The sequence below is a fragment of the Haemaphysalis longicornis genome, unplaced genomic scaffold (assembly GCF_048455015.1).
Source record: "Haemaphysalis longicornis isolate Haplotype H1 unplaced genomic scaffold, Haemaphysalis longicornis Haplotype H1 scaffold_6, whole genome shotgun sequence".
In the NCBI taxonomy this organism is placed as follows: domain Eukaryota; kingdom Metazoa; phylum Arthropoda; class Arachnida; order Ixodida; family Ixodidae; genus Haemaphysalis; species Haemaphysalis longicornis.
In genome coordinates this window covers 121,569,981-121,592,604 of record NW_027526407.1, presented here as the reverse complement: position 1 = coordinate 121,592,604, position 22,624 = coordinate 121,569,981, and the positions used below count along the sequence as shown (strand labels likewise).

General features: G+C 48.9%; 1 pseudogene; it reads right to left on the bottom strand.

Annotated features, from left to right (window-relative positions):
- Positions 1–8,456: 8,456 nt before the first annotated feature.
- On the bottom strand, positions 8,457–22,249 carry LOC144143230 (uncharacterized; annotated as a pseudogene).
- Positions 22,250–22,624: the final 375 nt, after the last annotated feature.

The following is a 22,624-nucleotide window of genomic DNA, read 5'->3' as shown; positions in this document are numbered from 1 at the left end:
GGGGATCACTGAACGAGCCGTGGTTTCATTTATTGTTTTATTTTTAACAAGCTCAGCAAGTTTATCTTTGACAATTTGCTTATAATCTTGAGGGGGATCATTGGGTAGTGCTTTATAGAACGTCGATATTGATAGTTGCTTATTGGCCCCGTTAACATAGTCGGTTTTGTCAAGGATTACGATTGCGCCTCCTTTGTCGGCAGGTTTAATAATTATGTCGGGACAGCTTGCGAGTTCCTCTAAAGCTTTCTTTTCGTTGGTATTCATGTTGTCGTGGAAAGAAATTGGTGTCTGGTATGCTTTTCGCTCATCGCGTTGGACAGCTTTGATGGACATGTCGAGGCAACTATCACGCTGTGTGGGAGGGGTCCAGTGCTTATAGCTAGATAGGGTTCTGTAGGCTTCTTCCGTCGCGGGGTTATCGTAGAAGTATTCCCGTAGCCTCATATATATATATATATATACATATATATATATATATATATATATACATATATATATATATATATATATATATATATATATATAAAAATATCTGGCGGGCATTTTTTCTTCGCTTTCTTTCTTTCTTTCCAAATTCTTGATCTGTTTCAATGGCCTACCACAACCTCCCCTTTGCTTTCCGAGGTCTTCTTGACTGCCAATCCTTATTTCTGTGTTATTTCTACGAGTCCCTCATTTCCTATTCTGATTCGCTACATGCATAGCGAGGGCCTCTGTTCTGGCAGTCTTGGTGCCATAGGGAGCTTAAGAGGGTTCAACGCTGGTTGACCACTCTCGACATGTCGTAGACACTCGAGTCACGGCGCGGGGATTAAAAAGAAGGTCCCCTTCACCCCGAGAAGTCAGAGTGGCGCTGGCTACCACCCCCAAGCACAGGAACAAAAATTACATTGACATAAATACCCCAGAAAGCGGGGGAGAAAATCGCCCCGCCGGTAGCGTAGTGGTTATCGCACCAGACCGGTATTCTGGAGGTCGTGGGTTCGGATCCCACCTGGCGGGCATTTTTTCTTCGCTTTCTTTCTTTCTTTCCAAATTCTTGATCTGTTTCAATGGCCTACCACAACCTCCCCTTTGCTTTCCGAGGTCTTCTTGACTGCCAATCCTTATTTCTGTGTTATTTCTACGAGTCCCTCATTTCCTATTCTGATTCGCTACATATATATATATATATATATATATATATATATATATATATATATAGATATATATATATATATATATATATATATATATATATACATATATATATATGGAAAGGCAAAGTCACGGGCAAGCACAGACCGTTTATTCCGGCTTCGCGAAAGAACAACCCGCAGAGACTGCGACAAAGATGACGGTCGCACGAGGCACGGGATATCAGGGTGGCGGCCGGTGGCGCGTGACTGAAGATGATCCTGATGATGGGAATGTTTCTAGATGCTATGAATGGGGAGAATGACCACTGTAGCGATCGGTATGAAAACATCGCTCACACTAACTTCCCCGGCGGTCGAAGCGGCCAACCTGGCCGCAAGTCAGAGGGATGGCGATCGGCGAAGAAAGCGTTTTAGACGCGAAACATGCACTGTCTCAACGCAACGGCTCCGACGGTCAGTGACACCACACGTAGGAGTAACTAAGTAGTTCACTGGACAGGTACGCTGAAGGACTGTGTACGGACCAATGAATCATGGCATAAACTTTTCACATAGTCCTGGAGCACGTAGAGGTGTGGAAAGCAACACTTAGTCTCCTGGTTCGAAGGTGACGTCCCGGTGATCTGTATCGCATCGAGACTTCCGGTCATTCTGGCAGGACTCGGTGTTCAATCGGGCGAGGGTCCAGCAATGCGCGACACGAGAAACAAATTGATCTGTCATGGTAACTGTTGGTGAAACCGGGCAGGAAAAGAAAGATGCACCCAGAACAGATGGTGGATGCCGGCCATACACGAGGAAAAACGGTGAAAATCCAGTGCTACTTTGTACAGCAGTTTTGTAGGCGTATGTTACAAAGGGAAGAATGGCGGCCCAGTTTCTGTGGTCGGGGTTGATAAAGACAGAAATGATATCAGACAGAGTACGATGAAAGCGTTCTGTCAGGCCATTTGTCTGAGGATGATAGCTTGACGTCGTCTTGTGAATGGTACCGGCAGCCCGAAGAACGTCCGCAAGGACTGCTGAGAGGAATGTGCGTCCTCGGTCAATTAAAAGAGTGCGAGGTGGTCCGTGACGTAAAAAGATGGCTTGCGAAAAAAATCTGTGACTTTGCAAGCGGAGCCGGTACGCAGAGGAGCAGTTTCGGCGAATCGAGTCAAATGATCGACAGCAGTCACAATCCAGCGATGGCCAGTCGAAGTTGAAGGCAAGGGTCCATATAGGTCGATGCAAATGACTTTGAATGGAGCAGGAGGGCAAGGCAAGGGCTGTAGCATCCCTGCAGGGGCTGAGGTTGAGTGTTTCGACGCTGATAGGCAGGACATGATGCAACATATTTTGCGACGCTGGTGTAAAGGCTTGGCCAAAAGAACCGGCTCCCAATGCGGTCGTAAGTTTTGTTGAACGCAAGATAGCCAGCCATGGCGTCATCGTGAAAGACTTCCAGGATTTGGTTCTGAAGACAGCGAGGGATGACTGGAACCCACCTGTCTACGGTAGGGTGATAATTGTGATAGTAAAGCACTCCACCATTCAAGAGGCGAAATTTGTTTAGTTGGCGGCGGGAGCGGCCATTAGGTGGTGAAGCAGAACCATTGAGTTGTTTCATGAGGTGTCGGCAGTACGAGTCGGTTCGTTGAAGAGATACAAGGTTTGATGGAATATCTTGTTCTGCTGTGCGCAAAGGCGCCATTGTCAGCGTGGGTGAAGAGATGGCAGCGGACGTGGTATCCTCCGTGGACGGCTGTGGGCAGCGGGAGAGGGCGTCAGCATCATTGTGAGTCTTGCCCGACCTTTAAGTCACCGTGAAATCGTACTCCTGTAAACGGAGAACCCAGCGGCCAAGGCGTCCCGATAAATTTTTGAGCGAGGATAACCAACAAAGCGCATGGTGGTCTGTCACTACGGAGAAGTGGCGCTCGTACAAATAAGGACGATATTTTTGCACGGCCCAGACAACCACGAGGCATTCTTTCTCAGTAATTGTGTAGTTCTGCTCAGCGGGACCGCAGAGATCTGCTGCAGAAGGACCGCACCAAGACCATGCCCACTGGCATGAGTGTGGAGAATTGTCGGTGCCGACTCATCGAAATGGCCAAAGGACAGGTCCAGATGTGAGAGCTTGTACGAGGGTTTTGAAACCTGTTTCGCAGCCTTCGTTCCAGAAGAATGGGATCCCGGATGTCAATAGTTTGTTCAGGGCCGAGGCTATCAGTGTTGTGGAGTTACCATTCCGGAATTGGAATCATTCCGGATTCATTCCACCTTTTCGAGGTGTCGGAATGAAATGGGAATGGAAAGAGGACAATGGCTGGAGGAATTGAATGGGAATGGAATCAAGCGCATTTTTTCTGGAATGGAATGGGAATAGAATAGTGATATTTAGACGACGACTTCAACATCCCTGGTGCTGTCCGGCTACTTAATTAGTCAGTGGCGACGACTGCGTCGGTATATCTCAAATGAAGCACCGGCGACGAAAACGAGAACGTATACCCGGCATCTCGAGTAACCTAATCCCCGCAGCCTGCGGCAGCGCAGGTGCAACTGAACTTCGAGCAGCGAAAGCGCGTTTGGCCGCCGGGCCGGTGGCGATGTTAGGTCCGCTCTTCGTGCTGTGGCAGGCTTTTTAAGGCATAGCTTTCTCTGTACAACTAACTGTCCGTGGCGCCGATGGCAGACAGGCGTGTCAGTTGCAGGCGCCATGTGCCCAGGCCAGCAAGCGGCGAATATCATCGAGAAGCAGGAGGAGGGGAATACGAACGGCGCGCATCCGAAGCCTCGGTGTTTCTCACAGCAAGTAGATCCTGCGAAACCTTGGAACTAGCAATATAAAGCATTCACGCATGAAACATGAAACATAAAACAAGGAGTCTGCAAGGCGTTCTCCGCCCACCCTCCGTGCCCGGCGCGCAATGAATAGCGTTGTAGCTTGTAAGCCCACCTGGGAAGCACCTCTCGGGAATGCGGCGCCAATCTGTGGACTGTTTGTCCGTCTGTTGTAGCGGGGCCCCGGGGCTCCAGCAAATCAAAACCAAGGCAGTAAAATAAAATTGTGGGTGTGGGCCCTGCGTGCCCGGCACCAGCCATAAGCATAAGAAGCGAGCTTCAGATGTGTTACTGAGATTTCTACCTGCACTCTGTGCTACGGTAGTGGGCAGCTGTGATATACGATTGCATAAGATATTAAATACGGAAATGCGTAAGACACAGCTGCCAAAGGGCGTTTGTTTCTAACAGTTCCGGCTCCAGCAGCGAGCTTGTTTTCGAGTGCTTTGACAGCTCTCTGCAGTCAGACACCGTGCTTTGCTTCGATCCGAAGGTGCGGCATTTTCCTCCAATTGTTCCAAACTGGTTCGTGATTTGGCTGCTGTGTTTCTGTGCATGGGGCCTTTGCGCCCGGAGTACAAACGTACCTGATTACTGAAGCCTTAGTCGTCGGCGTGAAAGTTGGACACCAGGCCGACAGCACCGGTGTGCTGTCGGCCCGGTGTCCAACTTTCTAGACACCGGGCCGACAGCACCGGCGCCATGGTTCGCACATCTCTGCCGCTGTTCGCCTTCTACTCTTCGCTCTGTCCTCCTCAATAAATGAAGTCGGGACCTCTTCTCACGCCCCCTTCATAATTCGTGACCCGGAAAACGAGCCCGCACCACAGTTCAAGGCGTTCACGGCAACGGTCTCAGCGGCATCACCAAAGCTACGTCAGCGTTGCGATCGCGCTCTAGGACAAGTCTGTCATGGCTTTACCGCCCCGGTCTGGATTCCCCAGCTCATCCGTCCAACCGCCCAACCTCACGCTTCTGGGACTACTGGAGTTTTACGAGAAAGACCTTCCTGTGTGGTTCGCGCGGCTTGAGAGCCATTTTTTCATCCGAGGCATCACCGAGCAGGCGCAGCCCTACAACATCGCCAGCAAGGCTGTCCCAGAGCGCGTCGTGACACAACTTCGGCTGCCGTGGCAAAGCCACGATGTGTACAACGACTTCAGAAAGGCGGTCCTTGCTCATTTCGGCTGGACCAGCCCTTTTCATCGTCAGCAAACTTCTCCTGCCACAACCGCCCTAGGACCATCAACTCCCACTGCGGAGACGCCACGTTCAGTTTCGTCCTCCACATCGCAAGAATACCCTGCGGCCTCACCTGACGCCGATAAGCACCTGACTGCCATCCACGCCCACGGAGCCGTCGGTACCACCAAGAAGCTCAACAGTTTCGGTGAGCTTTTTCGTGCTGTGGATGATACGACTGATGTTTCTAAGCCCTGTTCCTACCTGCAACTACAGCCGTTTTACGCCAAAGATGTAGAGGTATGGCTGGCTCAGGCCGAAGCGTTTTTCGCTGTCAACGGCATTACCAGTGATATTCCGAAGTGCAAAGCTCTGATTGGAGCCCTGCCAACCGACCGCCTGTCAGACATACACGAAAAACTTCTTTCTGCTTCGTCGGTCCAGTACTCCCGGCTGAAGCAAGCGATCCTCTCGCCCACCAGCATTCTTCAGCATGACTTAGCACCAGGGCCGGTGATCTCATCGCCGCCTAGCACCCCAGCAGCCCTGACTACCTGTAACGATGTCAGCTCGGCCGGGGCAGCCGAGGGGGCTCGCGCCACCAGACCAGTGCACCTCGTGACTGGAGATCGTCATGCGCCGCGAGCCACGAGGCACGAGTCACGCGGCCGGCAGTTAGAATCTAGACACCGGGCCGACAGCACCGGCGCCATGGTTCGCCCGTCTCCACCGCTGTTCGCCTTCTACTCTTCGCTCGGTACTCCTCAATAAATGAAAGCGGGACCTCTTCTCACGCCCCCTTCACATTTTAATCCACGCAGGACGGTGTCAATCATGCGCTCAAAGGTGGCTGGAGCATTCCACAGTCCGAATGGCATGACGTTAAACTCGTAAAGGCCATCGGGTGTGGCGAAAGGTGTTTTTTCTTTGTCTGATTCATTCATCAGGATTTGCCAATATCCCGATCGAAGATCAAGGCTCGAGAAGTATTCGGCGCCGTGCAAAGTTTCCAGAGCGTCATCAATCCGGGGCATGGGGTAAACGTCTTTTCTAGTAATTTTGTTAAGCGTCCGATAGCCCACACAGAAGCGCACGGACCCGTCTTTCTTGCGGACCAAAACAACCGGTGATGACCAGGAGCTTCCAGTAGGGCGAATAATGACCCGCTGAAGCATATCGTCCACATTGTCCTGAATAATGTTGCGTTCTGAGGCCGAAACGCGGTAGGGACGACGGCGAATTATACACGAACCATCTGTTTCTATACGATGAGTTGCCGCTGATGTCCGTCCAAGCGTGGAAGAGTGGCAGTCGAATAAGGCCTTGTGTTCCGTAAGCAGAGTGAGGTGCACTTCCCTCTTTTCCAAGCTGAGCTCAGGGCTGATGGTAGAAGTAAGGCACGAGACCGTAAGCTCTGGATTACAGGCACACTGCACTGACGCAAGAGGGCAAAGTGCTGGAGAGGTAACGTCATCATGGGAAATAGAGGCAACGGTAATGCCTTGTGGAAGGAGAATCGGCTCAGAGGCAACATTCAATGCGGCGATTAGATCTGATCCCCGCGAAAAGCGATAGAGACATGGGGGTATTATGGCTCCTTTACAAGCGAAGCTGCCAGCTGGTGTGACAAAGACATCTGCGTCGGCGATATTGTCGCAGGCCACCAAAAAAACGTTTCTTCACCGTGAGGCAGAACACAATCTTCGGTGCCTACCAAACGATGTATTGGCGCATCTGACACACTGGCAATGGCTGTCTCGGTGAGAGGAATAGCCGGTTGTCGGCCGGAAATTACCGTGGACGATGCTGATAAAAAGTCCCAACCCAGAATGATTTCACAAGCACATAGAGGCAGCACCGCACACTTAATGTCATGTAGAAGCCCGTCAATCATACCACGCACTGTACAGTATCCAGAGCGGCGAATATTTATCACCATTTGCTCCTCGTAAAGACGGACCGGTATAGGGAGTTCTAACCTTTCTCAGGCGGGAACTCAACTGTGCCCTAATAACCGAAACACTGGCTCCCGTATCCACAAGCGCATCAATACACACCACTTCCAATTCTACGGATAAAATGTTCGACGGATGGTCCGGAGGAGTTCTGGTTTCTCGGATCAATGCAGTTTCCCCTCCAAAAACTGCAGGCGCTAGTTTTCCGAAGCCTGGTCAGTGGGACGGGAAGCAGGTCGAAGAGGCGACAGTGAGCGGCGATAAGGGCGAGGGTGATCGACGTCGTGCCGGGCGATTATAAGAAATATCGGTCGAGGCTCGAGGAGGCGAAGGAGGGCGAGGAGGCGAAACGTGCCCATTACGACGAGCCCTGTAGACAAAGCGGGTGTCCTCCCGCTCATCATGCGCGTAACCTCGTCGCTCGTCCTGTTGGAATCGCCGGCAAAAGCGAGAAATGTGGCCTCGAATACCACAGTAGGAGCAGATGGGGCGGTCCCACGGGAAAAGCTGACGGTCGATACGGACGTGCGAGTAGTATGGCTGAGGATACGAACCGGTTGAAATTGCTGTCAGATATCCGTGAGAAGGTGGTAGCGGTGGAGCTTCCACTCGCATGGGTGGCTTCGAAGCGGCATCGCAGTATGACAAGGCGAGGATGGTAGAAGAGGCGGGGTTAACAGATGGTACCGCCGTCATGGACGCAAGCTTCTCCTCCATGATGTCTTACAGGTAAGACGCGTTCGGGCGACAGTTGTCACCTGGGGGGCACGGTGAGGTACGGTTTCTAGCTCCTCACGGATGATACTACGTATCAGGGGACGTATGTCCATATCCCCATCCATGCAAGTTGACGAAGGCTGAGGTTGCAAGCGAAGAGACTGCAACTGGTCGAGACGTAGGCATGTTGTTGGCACATCATTTACGCTTGTGGGGTTCTGAAGAGCAAGGGCGCTAAACTCGAAAGGAGCAATTCCCTTCAAGATGTGGCGCACCTTGTCAGCCTCGGGCATGCTTTGGTCCACCCTGCAGCATAGGGCAAGAACGTCCTCGATGTAAGAAATGTATATTTCTTCGGGATGTTTCACGCGAGAGTTCAGCTTCTTTCTGGCACAATCTAAGCGAAGAGACGAGGTGCCGAAAGCCTGCCGTATCTCATCCGTAAAGGTGGTCCAATCAACGAAGCGTCCTTTGTTGTTGTAGAACCATGTCTTCGCCACCTCGTTTAGAGAGAAGGGGAAAATGTGCAGCTTGTAAACGTAATCCCACCTGTTAAACTAGCTGGCTGCGGTTGAACTCGTCCAGCTAGTCGTCGACATTTTCCCCGCGAAGACCAGCGAAGAAGGGAGGGTCACGCTGGGGACGTGTTAGCAACCACGTCGACGCCGTTGGAGCGGCGGACTCCGACCTGGCTTCTCGCTGCATCGGCGGTGCTGGTAGTAGGATGCGTCGACCGGAACGGAACTCCAGGGGTGTAACTGGGAGAGGCGGAGGACGGGGTCAAAAGGCAACTCCACCACTTGAAAGGCAAAGCCACGGGGAAGCACAGACCGTTTATTCCGGCTTCGCGAAAGGAACAACCCGCAGAGACACCGACGAAGATGACAGTCGCACGACGCACGGGATATCAAGGTGGCAGCAGGTGGCGCGTGAATGAAGATGATGCTGATGATGGGAGTGTTGCTAGATGCTATGAATGGGGAGAATGACCACTGTACCGATCGGTATGCAAACATCGCTCACAATATATATATATATATATATATATATATATATATATATATATATATATATATATATATATATATATATATATATATATATATATATATATATATATATATTGAGAGAGTCGACGGGACCGCTTGAGGTCCGCTTTATTTGCGAGCGCCGAGCACGGACACAAAAGGACAGCAACCGTTCCAGCAGCGGAGATGATCAACCGACGAGAAGGAAGATGAAATAAGGTGATCATGAACGCGCACAATGTCTAAACGACAACGAAGCATAAAAGGGATATTGGCCGCTTCCCGTTGCAAACCCTCTTCTTTGCCAATTTCACGCTCACACTATATATATATATATATATATATATATATATATATATATATATATATATATATATATATATATAAATATATATATAATAATTTATTTATATATATATAAATAAATATATATTGTGAGGAAAGGACACAAGTTTTCTACTTGCGTGTGTGTTTTGTTTTTTTATTAGAGTACTCGAGCTCGAACTCGAATTAGTGAACTCGAGTGAACTCGAGCTACCAGTGCAAACGGGAAGAGAAGACGTCGGGCTGTGGGCAAGTGGCATGGCAGCTGGCGAAAATCAAGCAAAAAAGAGAACGAAGCCGAGGGGGTACGAGTGGAACGTGCGAAGTGTCTCGTGCTTTGAAGTCACGGGCTGAGTGACGTTCACAAGGAGGAGCTCCTGCCGTCGTTCCTGGTTCGCGACTTCGGCCAGGACGTGCCTACCTTATACGGTTCTGGTGGCCTGTACCAGGACCAAGGGGTGGTCTGTCTAGCGGCTCCTGCCAGAGTGCAGTTGCCGAGTGCGGGTCCTTGGCCGACGCCACCGGGATGATCATCTCCGATGTCGTTCCTGGGACGTGGTCCTCGCGAGCTGAGCTGTGAGCAGACATCAGAGCGCTGTGCCATGTGAGGTGCCGATCACGGTAGAGAAGCTGTGTGCCGGCGACGATCCAGTAGGAGCAGTCGTGCCACCCCTGCCCTCGCTCGCTTCGAAGGCCACATCAACTGACGACTTCAACCTGAGAAGGCGTCCCGTCCTGTCCGTGAGACGACGCCTTTAATATCCCCGAGCCCTACTCGCGGGGAACGTTGATTTGGGGCAGAATAAACAGTAGCTAGAGAATCGCCGAACTGTCTTTTGTGGTCACATGTGATATGAGACTGACGTGAAATGCAGGTGTATTTTGCTTACTCCCTCCACGTAACTCAGGACGATTGGGACAGATAAACATATTATTTTCTGTTACTCTCTACACAGTGTCTCTGTCGCGTTCTTTCTCGTCCGAAAGCACACGAAAGCGTGATGAACATCCATTCACCACAACAATTTCTGGCATCCGCGACAGGCGAAATCTCTCTCGCTACATCTGAGAGCCTCACGTTGTTAGTGTGTAAGGACGAGAAGACATTCTTACTGGAGCTAGGAAAGGAGATGGGTCTGAGTGAAGAGGTGTTGAGGTCATATCCCCCAGCCCAAGAAAGTTGTTTGGAAAAAAGATTTATGCACACGTGCTCGGAGTATAAACACGCACACACGAAAAAACAAAGATAAAAAATAAATCATTGGTTACAGTTGTCCATTCAGCCCAGGAAAAATGTGACCCATCCAAGAAACAAAATCGTGCACATGATTTCGTTTTGAAACGGTGCAACGAAGTGATAAGAGGGGGGGAGTCACATGCAGCTGTGGTAGTCGGCCCCTAAGTTGTCGGAGCCCTTAATGTCTTCCACCACAAAGTCATTCTGAGTGAGTAACAGACTACAGCGGAGCACCCGGCTATTTCATTTGCATAGTTTATGTATGCGAGTGGCTGATGGTCAGTTTGCAGAACGAATCTCGTTCCGCACAGATCAACATAAAACTTTTCAATGGCCCACACAACTGCCAGCGCTTGCCTTTTGATCGTGGAGTAGCGACCTTCTCCCTAGAGGAACTTTCGAGTTGCGTAGGCTACTGAGTGTAACAACCCGTCGTGGCGCAGCATGAAAACAGCTCCAACACAAGACGATGATGCATCCGTGCGTAGGATTAAAGACTCCTGCTAGTGCGCTAACCGTCATACTTGGCTCGATGATAGGCGCCGTTGTAGTGTTACAAACGCTTGTTCATGGCATTATTCCCAGGTGACATTGTTGCAACGCTTTCTGGTGAGTCCAAGGAGGTTGTATAAAACTTCTGGAGTGGAGATCGCGCCTGAAACCTCACGCCGACGGCCGCCATCTTGCCGTGGGCAGAAAACTTGTTCCGTCGTAGCAGACGCATTGCACCCGTCGCATAATGTACTTGTTTTTGCGGCGGGTTACGTTATAATTTGCTTCGTTCTTTTTTGCTTTGTTTTGCAAGTTGATGTTCTCATGTGGCTAGCTTCAAGCGCACCGAGCTTTTCTTGCGCGCTTTCATTTCGACGCATGTAGTTTCGGTTATGCTCCCCTCTTCGTGTTTCTAGTTAGGCGCTACGCACGTTTGTTGTGCGGGCGCCGATGGACGCACACATCTGCTAATAATTTACATTATTGGGCGGAAACAACTAAAATAAACAGAAGACACAATGACATTTTTTTCTGCCCCTTGTGTCGTTCTTCCGAGTTCTCTCTTTCCAAAGAGCACAACTCGTGTTCGTTCGATCGTCGCTCGCGGATGGATGCTCCAAAGGTGTAGAAAGCAGAAATGGTATGCACGTGCGTCGCGTTCGGCTGCGCTAATCACGCGACTAAGGCGTCAGGGATCACCTTACATCTGTAAACTGAGGGTCTCTGTTTAGGGTCTCGAGGGCATTACAAGTATTAAAACGTTATAAGTGCACACTTGCCCGCCGTTTGTGCGTGATGTAAAGGGAAAATTCGTTGTAGCACCAGCCGTCCGCTTACTGAGAATACCATACGCGCTTGTTTACGCAGATATGCGAATGTTTTCGCTAGTAGATTTGGTAGTCCTGTAATCGCTTGACTGCGTGAAATCACATGTTTATAAATATGTGGGCTGCAAATTGTTTTTCTGCACTGATTTAAATGCAGAGTATTGCTCAGACAGTTACCGTCAAAAATCAAAGCACTCTTGTTTAAAATATTTCATTTGCATCCAGCCCTACGGGAATACTCGGATGTTTCTCGTTAGCGCTGTTTCGTAGAAGTCTCTGATGCACCGCAATCCTCTCCCGCGTTCTTCGTGCGCGTGATATTCCTATCAATAGCATGCTGCTCGTGTACGAACGTGCGCGGTCAACGAGGTTGTGAATCTGATTGAGTAACCTCCTGCGCGTAGTTTTCTTATCAATAGCTCGCTACTATCATGCGAACGGGCGGGGAGTCGTGCACTGAATTAATTAACCTGTCTAGATTCAAAAAATAAAGAAAGGCAATGATGATTTTGGTTGTAGGGTTTAACCCACTCTGTAAACTACGTCATGTCTTACCTCTTAAAACTATGATTATACTGTATCACAGCTTACTACATTCTCACATTACATACGCAGTCAGTGTCTATGGCTGAACATATCGCACCACTCTTGTGCCTATTGTGACCGCCCAAAACACACCTCTCCCCGCAATACTATTCATGCATAGACAAGAATCTGTTAAATTTGCATATCAAAGGCTCAATATCATGCCCTTACACACCTGTATTAGATATTATGCCCTGTTGCTTCTGTATAGGATAATTCACAATATCATAAGCTGTCCTTCGATTACAATTACTCACCGCACCACTACATATTCCCTTCGAACCACATGCTCAAACACATTAGCAATACCTAAGATTAGAACTAACTCTGCATTATTTTCCTTTTCGTATATGGCTCCACATTTGTAGAACAAACTTCCACACAGCGTCACCTCCACATCATCGTTCTATATGTATAAAAAACAACTAAAAGCCCAAGTGTTTATGTTAATTGACTGACGTACAGACTTGTAGTTGTGTTTATATAACCATAGTTTTGTTTTTTTCAACAGCTTTTATCTTTATTTTCACATTACGATCTTTCTTACTTTTTTTCTTTTTTTCTTTTCCACCAAACTCTTCTATTTATTTTTTTTTCATTTGCCAATGACCGTTCTACTGTTTTATGATTGTACATTTTTCGTTTTGTTATATACCTGATTTCTTTGCAAGCCTTTGTAGCGGCTGTCGAAACCAGGAGAATGTATTTTGTTTAATAAGGCTCAAAGAGATTGTGATCACCTCATTTATCGTAGGGACCCCTTTTACAACCCATTCTTGGGTTCTGGGGTCCAACCTCGGTATTTCCATGCACATGTATTTATGTACAGTACAATAAAAAATTTTGATTGATTGATTGATTGATTGATTGGTTGATTGATTGATTGATTGATTGATTGATTGATTGATTGATTGATTGATTGATTGATTGATTGACGCAGGCGATGGGGCACGCCGTAGTGGAGGGCTGCGGATTAATTTTGACCACCTGCGGATTTTTAACGTGCGCTGAAATCTCGTACACACGGGCGTTTTTGCTTTTTGCCTCCATCAGAAAAGCGGCCGCTGCGGCCGGGAATCGAACCCGGGACCTCGTGCCTAGCAGCGCAACGCCTTAGCCACTGGGTATAAAGAAAGTCAATGCGAGTGAGATATGTACGTGTGATGAGCATGCTTCCTGTAAAGTGCACACTAAATTAAAAAAACCTGTTTTAATCAGCTTCAGTGTGTGCCTAATCCATTATGCAAAATACGATTGGAAAGCTAGAAATAGACCCGCCGTGGTGGCTCAGTGGCTAAGGCATTGTGCTGCTCATCCCTAGAACGCGACTTCGATTCCAGGCTGCGGCGGTGGCTTTTCTGATGAAGGCAAAAAGCGAAAACGCTTGTGAGTACGAGATTTCGGCGCACGTTAAAGATCCCCAGGTGGTCGAAATTTATCCGGAACCCTACACTACGGCGCGCCTTATCGCCTGCGTTGCATCGGCGCGTTAAACCCCACAATCAACCAATTAATTCATAAATAAATACATAAATTCATCAATCAGTCAATCGATCAAAGGTTAGTGCTAATTTGTTCTTCTTCGGCAAGGGCACAACTGGGCATGTTGTCTAAACCAGAAAACGCGCATGTGCAGTACATATAAAGATTGCACTATCCTGATGCATACGATTCCTTGCAGTACTGCTTAAAATCATTCGAACTGGTAATCAATGTCTACAGAGCTTGCTTGGGTGTGACAGCTGCGTTATTATTGATTAATCATTAATTAATAAGAGTTCATTGATCCCAGAAATGCCGCTAAAATAAACAAGCGTCAAATAATCACGCTGTCGCGTGTCCTGCACTTTCAGCGCGAAATCACGGCCAATAGTAACCTTGTAACGCGGCATCTCTTGCCATGGCGTGCAACATCAGGTAATTTTAATGTTAAGGGGCGTGGCCTGTAGCCTTAGACATACAGAATAAACGTTTATTGAAATAAAAGCAGGGGTAGTGTCTTTAGCCAAGCGCTACGCGGTTTCCTGCGGCGACAGCTCTGTTCACCACCATAACACATACACACGCGAATTCACTGCTTGAACGATACCTTACGTCAATACCTTCTGTGTAAGGCAAAATTCAGGCTGCCCTCAAATAGCGTAATCGATAAACAAGCTTACCCATTGGATTGGTTGGATTCGTTTTCTTCATTGTAAAGCCAAAAAAACACGACCGTGCTTCAACGTCCTTGCCGGCTCGCCGCCTTTTCTGCCCACAGCAATATGGCCACCGAGTGTCCGCCCGGCTTCACCTCCCCGCGCCGCCCGCTATGGGCGGCCTCCATTCCAGAAGTTTTAAACAACCTCCTTGGGTTAGTCCCGTCAGGGGGGCGACTACAGTAGGAGTATTTGGGTACGAAGTCCCAGTAATACCCAGTTACGCCAAGAAAAGAGCAGACTTGTTTTTTTTGTCCGTGTTCTTTTTGCAGCCTGGATTTTCTCCAAAGTAGCAATCTGGAGCTCCAGAAGATTTAGCCCCGCAAAAATGCCCCAAAAACTTTACTTTAGCGAAAGAAAACTCACTTTTTGAAGGCGTTATAGTCAAATCACCAGCCCTAAGACGATCTAGAAACAGGTTAAGCGTGGTAATGTGCTCTTCCCAGGTTTTTGTAGCTATTAGCACATCGTGGTTTGGTATTCCTTCCACGACACATCTCCTCAGCCAGGTTAATACCGCACGTGCAGTCCTGATGCCGAACGGCATGAATCTGAACTGATAGAGACCAGAAGAAGCTTTATACGTGTTTAAGGGTTTCGATGAGTCTTGCGTGGGAATCTGCCAGTACCCTTTCGTAAATTCGAACTTCCAGAAGTAGCGGCTTTGGCCCAGTTTGGCAAACATCATGTCTACTCGAGGTATCGGTTCGTTGTCCGTGACTACGGCACGATTTAGATGCCTGAAGTCAATACAGAGCAGAATGTTCCCGCCTTCCTTCTTCACCACCACGATTGGTTCTTGATAAGGCGAATACGAAGTCTCGAATATTCCTTGCGCTAACATATCCCGAACTTCGTGGTGTACAGCTTCTTCGATAGCAAATGGTATGGGGTACGGACATACCTTTAGTGGCGTCTCAGAGGTTAGGCGTAACCTGTAATCCCCAACGTTTCTTTTACCCGGTACATCCGAAAACACGTCGGAGAACTCTCCCAGCCGTTAAATTATTGGTCTTTCTGCTGGTTGCTCAAGGTTGTGTACTAATACATTTCGATAGGTTTTCAGTTGATGTAGAGGAGCAAAGTGTAGGTCTTGTTCATCAGTAGTGTCCGCCTTAACAGTAACGGCGGCGTGTTTCTTTCCTCGTACTTCTTTAGAAGGTTAATATGAAATAGGCTCCTCCGGGCTCCAATGTCTATCATGTATTCATATTCGCTGCGTATGTCAATGATCGTAAAGGGTCCCTTCCATGTAAATATAAGGTCATTCTTGTCTGCTGGCAGAAGCAGCAGTACCTTGTCTCCTGGTGCTAGTTGTCGAACTCTTGTTCTTTTGTTGCAATACTTCTTTTGCGTCATTTTCGCCATCTGGAGTTCTTCATATGGCATCTTGCAGGAGTCTGCAGTCGCTCCGTAAGCTCTACGATATCCGTAAGTGGTCTTTGTATCACAATCAATGTTGGCCCCTATCCACAATTTCTTAAGAATGGACATTGGGCACTGTACGAAGCGATCATAGGGGAGATCGAAGGGAGAGAATCCCAGGCTACTTTGTGGAACTTTACGGCATACGACGAGCAATGGAGCTAAGCATCTATCCCTTTGTTTGGCCCTTTCCTGGCACACGCGTCGGACAACTTGTTTTAGAGTTACAATAAACCATTGCACCAGTTTTTTGGCCTTGGGATAGATATGGAGTTGTGGGTATTTGCCGAAAGAAGAGCAGTCGCCCGAGTTCCTGCATAAGGTTCGAGGGGAACAACTTTCAACGGTCGCCCATTATTTCTCATGGAACTGAGATACCGAAAAATATTTCTACAAGCGCTTCCGCTACTTTGTCGTGCTGCCGCATCCAGGTAACGCGTACGAAGTATACCTTCGTTAATTTGTATCCGTTACCCTTGGATGAAGTTGGGGACAGGGGTCCAATAATGTCAATTTTCACCGGGTGAAATGGAGTGTCAATGATGGGCATAGTTCCCAAAGGAACTCTACCGACGACGTGTTTTGGAACCATCATTTGACGGATGTCGCATGACTTTTCAAAACGTATAACATCGACCTGTACACCCAGCCAACAAAAATCTTCATGGACTCCATCTGCAGTCCTTCGTTGCTGCTGGTGACCAGACAGAAGACCTTCATGAGCCATCTTCATGATGCTGTTCCGGAGATTATTGGGGACTACAAGCTGCTCTAAGCCTCACCGTTCAGCCCTGTGGTGGCATCGGAAAAGAACGTCACGTATCAGCACAAATTCAGTGACTGCCGAATTTTTGGACGTAATTTTTCTTCCCAGAGCCTAGAAACCAGTTTCCAGCGTGGGGTCTGCGCACTGCAACTTCCTTAACTCTTGCGGGCTCATATCTAAGGGGTTGATCTGTGGCACAAGCAGTTCTCTTGGCTTTACATCCACTTGCCGTTCTCTATTCAAAAGTGTTTGAGTCTTTAGGTTTCCTCCATACGGGCTATATGCTTATGGTCGGTCTGAGATGGACTCGGTCGTTGTACCGTGTTTGCGATATGGTGTGGATGTGAACGTGCACCCGGAACGTTTCCCTGTACTACTTCATCCAACAGGTGCTCCATACAAACAGCAAGCACCTGTTTCTTAAAGAGCGGCGACTCGACGTACACCCTAGCCTCTGGTAGGCTCTTTGCAGACCGGTCTAATAAGAGGATGTTACGGCTGCTACCAGTCAATTTGCAACCTGGAACCAGTGACCCCTTTAATACTGAATAAATTTGAGGCGCTAAACAACGGGAACCAGAAGAAACAGGTAGACACAGACAAGGCGCCACTTCCAACTAAACTTTAATTGCGAAAAACCCTGGATTGCGAAAATTGCGAAAAACCAACTAGCCCTGATTAAGGTTTCGTTTTACTACTACTGTATTACATCCAGTATTCCGAAATACAGTAACAAGTTTTCCTTCCAGATAGCACTCTACTGTCAGTAGCGGCTTCAAACCTCCATCGCAAGTTGCACTGTTTTGTGTATCATCGCACATGTCACGACAATGATTAACCTGTTGCCTGTAGCCGCGTTTACATGAATGCGACATGTGGCGCATCGCATAGCATCGCATAAATTTTCGAGCGCATCGCATCATGTAAACGGGGCTAATGAGCTAGGAAAGCGCGTCGCATAAATGCGGCAGACCGGGGTGGATTGAGACGCGTAAGTCGACTTTCGAAGTGCATGTAAACGCGAGCGCATCGCATTAGAAATTATGTCGACAAGAAAAGTAAGCCCTGCAAACGCAGATTTGCATTTGAAAACGTCTAAATCGAGTGTAAGACGCCAGAAAATGCGAGTCGTGAAAAAAGAACTGAACCAGCCGTTCCGGAAGCTTTGGAAGCGCCAGAAACGCTGCTTTACCTTCGATGTGCGACACCGTATGGCGCCACCATCAAACCAGGGGTAATGCGCTACATGTAAACGCTAGCGCATCGCATTAATTGTGATGCGCTAGGAAATCTGACGCGCTGCTATCTCATTCTGTCGCATTCATGTAAACGCGGCTTGTTCGTCCCCAGGTGTCGTAGCGGCTCCCGCCGCTATCAGTCGGTGATCGGCGAAAAAAAGGAGGCAACGGCAGTCCAGGCGAGAGGCAAGCAAGCCCCGCCGTTTCTTTCGCAGTGGTTTAAGTAGCAAATGTGACGTCCGTACCACGTGTTTCCATACATGAGCCAGGCACGGTGAATCGGCGCGTCATGCAGGAGCGCACTTTCAGAAGACGGGAAACACATTCCGGCACATCCCGCCTTTTGCAAAATAACTGTGGTTTTGCGCGTGGAATTTAGAACATCCAACATGAACAAAACCAAGACCCCTTAGTGGTAACGAACCACGAACAATAGCTTATTCATCAATACCATAGCGAACCGGTCGCTCAACCACTCTACCAGACCTGGTCACAGTCACGGAAGCGGAAGGTACTGACGTGAAAATCACAGCCTCTGAATCTGAAGGCAGTGAAGCTGAAGTTGAGGCGGTGGATGGCTCCCTTTCCGTCGAAACCAATTCGGCTGACTCGCTTTCGTTTGGAAACTCGTAGCTGCCTCCACGCTTCCCCTGTTGTGGCAAGCGGTTCAGCATTCATCTGTTACGTCGCAGAGTAACCCCTTCCTCGGTTCTTATTATGTAAGAACGTGGAGTGGCGGCTGTCGCTAGCACCGTGCCTCTGGCTTTCATATCCGTTACCCAAAATAGAATCCCCTGGTGTTAGTTTATCCAATTCCCTGGCTCTGCGGCGTTTGTTTTAGTACTGTGCTTGCAACGTATTGTTGGCTCTGTCTTTGGTCGCAAGAGTAAGCAGCGGTGGCTGCACTGGATCACGGAGCTGCGGTGCAATCGGAACTCGTGTCCGAACACGCCGGCCCATGAGGATTTCCGCCGGGCTAGAGCCGAGGGCGCCTGGAGTTGCCCAGTAGGTAAGCAGAGCCCAGTAAGGGTGGTTGGATTTGAGTATCAGGCGCTTAATCGTTTGAACCATGCGTTCCACCTCCCCATTAGCCTGAGCGTACACAGGGCCTGCAGTGACGCCACCACTGCCGTATTCATGGAAAAACTTCTCAAACTCGGTACAAGAAAACTGTGGTCGATTATCTGTCACCACGATCTCCGGAATGCCATGACGTGCAAAAAATGCTTTTTAGCATTTCTATAACCTCACCGATTTTTTGTTGAGGGAAAAGGGCTACTTCCGGATACCGCAGCAGGTAGTCCACCACGACAAGCTAGTGACGGTTGTTGACAAAACACAAGTCGACCCTAATTCGTTCCCACGCGAAACTTGGCGTTAAGGTTGAGACCAACGGCTCACAGTTCTGGGTGACGAATCGCGCACAAGTAACAGATTCTTTTTCCGTGCGAGTTCTTCGCCGAGGCCTGGCCACCAGACCAATTCTTTCGCCAAAGCTCTTGTTTTTGAGATGCCCTAATGCCCATCATGTAGCTTGGATAGTACTTCTTTTCTTAGGCATTGAGATACTACCAATCTAGTCCCCTTTAGCAACATGCCATTGCATTCGGCGATTACTGCACGTTCCTGCCAGTACGGAGCTAGGTAGCAAGGAAGTTTCGGTTTTTCCGGCCGGCCTTGGCGACACTACTTCAGCAAGGCTTGACAAACAACGTCAGTCTTTTGAGCATCCCGTACTCTGTTAACAAAATTGTCGCCCGTTTGAAGCCCTTGAACACGAGATTTAACAAATGACGAGACTTACAAAACGGTCAGTTCACAGGCAAGTTTGTCGGCTTTCATCAGCGCTCGTGAAAGAGCGTCCGCCGTAGTCCAGCTTTTGCCGGGAACGTACACAATTTGTAATTGATACCGCATCAACCGCATTCTGTAGCGCTGCACCCTTGGCGTCAATTAATCGATAGCATTTTACTGAGCAACGATACAAGAGGTTTGTGGTCTGTTTCGAACGTCACATCGATACCTCGTATATACTCGTTAAACCTTTCAGTAGCCCATGTTAAAGCTAGTGCCTCTTTTTCGACTTGCGCATAGCGCTGCTTGGTTTTGGTCAATTACCTTGATTCAAATGCTATCGGGCGGCGCTCGCCATTACGTTGTTTTTGGAAAAGGACGGCATCGACACCAAACGAGGAGGCATCCGCCGAAAGAATCCTCGGAAGTCGTGGATCGTACATAACCATACACTTTTCTGAGAAGATAAGAGCTTTCAAGCTATCAAAAACTGTGTTCTGAGATGGACCCAAACCCGTTCTGTCTCTTTCTGCAAAAGCGCCCGTAATGGGGCAGTTGTTTGCGGTAAGTTCGGGAAAAAGCAGCCTAGGTGATTGGCCATGCCCAGAACACTGCGAAATTGTAAAATATTCGAGGGCGGATTCAGCTCTTTAATGGCTCTGAGTTTGGCCGGATCAGGCTGTACGCCTTTTTCATTTAGAAAGTGACCCAAAAAGCTCATGCTTCATGCTCCAAATACACACTTTGCTTTGTTAAGCGTAACGTTAGACTGGGCTAGCCTAGCTAAGACATTTGATAGCCTAGAATCATGTTGTCCTTTGCTGTGGCGAAATATGAGAACATCGTCAATCAGGTTAACGACGCCAGGAAGGCCTGCCCGGATTTCAGACATTCTCCTTTGAAATTACTCTACGGCTGAAGTATTCCAAATGGCAACCGAGTGAAACAGTACCGCCCAAACGGCGTAATGAACGTGGTCAGAAGTTCTGAGGCCTTGATGAGTCGCACCTGGTGGAATTCGGAATTTGCTTCTAGTTTGGAAAACCATTTTCCGCCGGCAAGTGAGCCTAGTGCTTGGTCTAGAGTAGGCAACGTATACCTTTCTCTTAGGACAATCTTGTTCAACTGCGTAAGGTCGACACAGATCCTTACGTCTCCCGAGGGCTTTTGTACGGGAACTATTCCGGCACACCATTCGGTTGGCTCTTCGACTGCTCGAATTACGCCCATTCGTTCCATCTTATCAAGTTCCCGCTTCACAGGTTCCTGAAGTGGTATGGGATCCTGCGTGGTGCGCTTACTGCAAGTGGAACTGCGTCTGGTTTTAGCCTGATGGTATAAATCCAGGGCATACAACCTAATTCGTCAAAACCTGAGGGCACAAAACCTCGTAGTCAGACTTTTTATGAGCGACAGTGTCAGCGAACTTAACTTCTAATGCTTCAAGAGCTGGCAAACCTAGCAGTTCATGGCGCAAAGGACTGACGACCTAACATGTTTGGCGAGAAGTTTGTCCTTTCCAAACTATATCGGCCTGAAACTTGCCCAGCACATTTATTCGGGCACCGCTAGCGCCTGTAAAGATGTCGTCGGCCTTTTCTAAGCTCCTGGGAAGTCCCGGAAACGATGCTGGAATTGCGGGCACTTTTGCCCCTGAGTCAACCTTTGCGAAAACAGGCACTGCATGAACCATTGCCAGAACGTAACGCGCCTTGGCGCCAGGCGCCTCCACCGCGCCTAGAAAAATTTCCCCAGTGTCTTTTTGTACGGACGACACTCGTACCTTTCGCTGGTTGCTTGGAGAAGTCCCTTTGAGGCACACCTTGCCAAAATGTCCCTTTACGCCGCAGTTGAAGCACTTCTGCGCTCTAGCTGGGCAGTCTGTTCTTGGGTGGGAGTGGCCGCCGCAGAAAATGCACTGTCTTTCGGAACGAACTGCTGGTGGCCGCGTGTCCTCAATGTGGTGCGGTTTCGTGCGGTGACCCACTGCGTCGACGTTGACGTCGTCACATGGCTTGCACGGAGTGTTGACGCGAACCTCCTTGGAGTTGTGAAGCTCTGCTTGTTGCAGCTAAACTGTCAATTTCAGGCGGGCCTTCGCTAGAGCTGTTGCGAGAGGGAGCTTGGGGTTGATTTGGAGCTACTCAGAAAGTTTTTCGTTCGGCAGGCCATCGACGAAGCGGCCCCGGATGAGGCGCTGCTTGAATGTTCCACCCAGAAGTGTAGAGCCGTCATGAACTGGTCAATAAACTCGACCGGTATCTGATGCCGCTTGTGAAAGCAAGCATTCTCGTACACGAAGTTGGTCTTCTTGATGAAGTACTCGTCGAAATTCTTTTTGAACAGCTCAAACTTCTTCGAATCTTCTGCCGAAAGATTGAAGGTAACGAAGATGCCAATTGCTTGCCTCCCCATGGTGTTCAGCAGAGTGCGCACTTTCGCCTCTTCCTAGCGCTAATTCAGGCTCGACGCATATCGATAGTCGTCAAAGTGCTGTATCCATGCCGGCCACTCCGAGATAGAGTCAAAGTCCAGCAGTGGTGGTTGCTGAAGGCCCGGCAGGGGTGGCGGTGGTGCAGTTGCCATAGCAGCCTCTTTTTGTGCCGACGTGTCGATGGCTCTTTTTTTCCCGATGGCGTTAAAGGTGGGCGGATAACATAACTTCTGACAACATGTCGTAGCGCCGCCCGCCGCTATCAGTCGGTGATCGGCGAAAGATAGGAGGCGACGGCAGTCCCGGCGATAGGCAAGCAAGAAAAGCCCCGCTGTTTATTTACCAGTGGTTTAAGTAGCAACCGTGACGTCAGTACCACGTGTTTTCATACGTGGGCAAGGCACGCTGAATCGGCGCGTCATGCAGCAGCGCACTTTCAGCAGACGGGAAA